Raw genomic sequence first — 2,735 nt, 5'->3', positions numbered from 1 at the left:
ACGACGTTGGGGACGTAGAATAATGAATCGAATAATGAATACACATTCACACACCAACGGCAGGCTCGTCCCTGCAAGGAGAAGTCAGGGTGAGGTGTCTTGCTCAGGGACACCTCGGCACTCAGCTAGGAGGAGCCGGGGTGTTTGTGTGGCACCTCAGCCACAACCAGAAAGAGGTGTCTTTAACGTGTAAGCATTAATTTTTTACACTTTTTTTAATCTAGAAGTACACACAAGAACACTCCATCTCATGCTAATGACGTGTGTGGCTGCAGAACTGCTCTACGTTTTGACTTATATGCACCTGGGGAGCGGGATAAAGCGTTGGCCGGCGTTGAGGTCCAAGCTTCTGAGAGAAAAGACTTGGAACAGTATTTTTTTAATACATTTGATGGTTGATGGCATTGTAAAACGCACACATTCTTGCACTGTCAATCAATGTTAATGTCATTGGGTTTTTCGGTGGATTGCCTGGAGGGAATAATCCCCCTTTTATTAATGCCAAAGTGGTTGAAAATGGCTTCTTACCTGAACTGAAATGTGCCTTTCTATGCCATTCTCCCCCGCTTACCAATGGCCACCTATTGACTCTGCATCTTTTTTGAAAAGGTGCCTGTTCATTACTACTTTGAATAATACTAGCTCTTTAAATGTTGAATGAACAAATGTTGAATGTTTCATGAGCAAACACCCATGCTATGCTATGCACAAAGGATACAGGGGCTTTCCCCATTGTTATTTTTACTGTTGCACTTAATGCTACTTTTTATCATATTTGTGACATTTTATATTTATATTTGTTGTAAAAGCATTAGGTGAGCCTTAAACATTTTTTCAGAAAACTTAAATGAATATAGTTAGTGTGTAAAACTTGACTGTACATTCCGAACACGGGTATTAAAATATTATTTGTATTCAAGAAAATGCTTCAGAGAACAGCTCATGAATAAATGGATGATCTGGCAAGCTGCCCATTACCTGACCTTTAACACGTTTTCTTGGCATCTACATATTTTTGTCTGCTGTTTATCCTGTTTGTTCTTATTATCATAACCAGAACATTCTATGCTCATGACTAAAGCAGTTTCTAAATGAAGATGAGTCGAAATTAGATTAAAAGATAATCACAAATGTGGTGTTCTTTTCAGAAGGCAGAGCCAACGCCAGTGTTTCTATCAAAAGATACAGACTATGTATCTACTGACTAGCGTACTAACTACAGTACTAAGTATCTGTCCTATCTGCCACGGGAGCCTTCTGCTTGATGAAAAGGTATTCTGCTGCCTGTGACCCTGTCCTAGCTTTATATGTGTGCGTTGTGTGCTTGATCACACAGAGAGAAAATAAATAAGATACTTCCACAGGATGGTGGGGCCTATTTCTTGGAACATGGGGACTGGAACATACTGTATAGTGTTTGGTGTTGACATTTAGATTGGCCTATATGAGGGGGCTGGGAGGGGGGAGGGTGAGGGGGTCATACTTTCTTCTCCCAGAGTGTCTGACCACATTGCAAAAACACGTGCACACAGACTCCATGCAGACAGAGAGAGTGAGAGCGAGGTAGAGAGAGAGAGGGGGAGATTTGGCTACTGCCCAGGACCAACACATCTTGGCACTCAGCAATGCTCTATTGAGGAACATTGCTCCGGTTTTCTTAGAAATCCTGCAGAAAATGGGTCAAAGTTTACCCCTTGCCTCCCGTCTCTCTGGTACAGACCATTTCAGTGTCCCGCTGGTACAGACCATGTAAACATGCATGTCTTTCTGGAACAGAACATGTCAGTGTGCATGTCTCTGGTACAGACCATGTCTCTCTAGTACAGACCATGTCTCTCTGGTACAGACCATGTCTCTGGTACAGACCATGTCTCTCTGGTTTAGACCATGTCTCTCTGGTACAGACCATGTCTCTGGTACAGACCATGTCTCTCTGGTACAGACCATGTCTCTCTGGTGCAGACCATGTCTCTCTCGTACAGACCATGTCTCTCTGGTACAGACCATGTCTCTCTGGTACAGAGCATGTCACTATGCATGTCTCTGGTACAGACCATGTTTCTGGTACAGACCATGTCTCTCTGGTACAGAACATGTCTCTCTGGTACAGAACATGTCAGTGTGTGTGTCTCTCTGGTACAGACCATGTCTCTCTGGTACAAACCATGTCTCTGGTACAGACCATGTCTCTCTGGTACAGACCATGCCTCTGGTACAGACCATGTCTGTCTGGTACAGACCATGTCTCTCTGGTGCAGACCATGTCTCTCAGACACAGACCATGTACATTGTGTTGTTTTCCCAAACATGCCCCTTAGACCCTTGGTTGAGAAGCCAGTGCATCTATATATGATGGGGTTGTTATGTAACCACGCTATGTTTGGTTTCCACTGTCCTCTCGTTTTAAAATGTCAACGAGAAGTCTCCTGGCATTTGCCCTATGCCAAATGTTTTTTTCTAAACCATTGGAAGAGTTATATCCTTAGTGTTATTTCCCCACTTGTGTCTGGTTCTGAATGTTCCTGGCACGAAAACAAAATCTGAGGTTCTAATCGCCTTTTCTGTTGCTGACGAAAATGAAAGAAAGGAATGACACATTTGTTGTGACATTTTGTCTGTGATAAACGGCTGGCCGATTTTGCTTTTGCAATACTTATATTTTCTGCCCTACAAATCAACCACCCTCTAATTTGCTGTCCTCAAAACACCTTCTGATTCATTGTTTCAGCCACAAA

Source organism: Pollachius pollachius (assembly GCF_949987615.1).
Source record: "Pollachius pollachius genome assembly, chromosome: 15".
Lineage (NCBI taxonomy): Eukaryota > Metazoa > Chordata > Actinopteri > Gadiformes > Gadidae > Pollachius > Pollachius pollachius.
The sequence above is the reverse complement of the archived record's forward strand: the minus strand, read 5'-3'. Positions refer to the sequence as shown.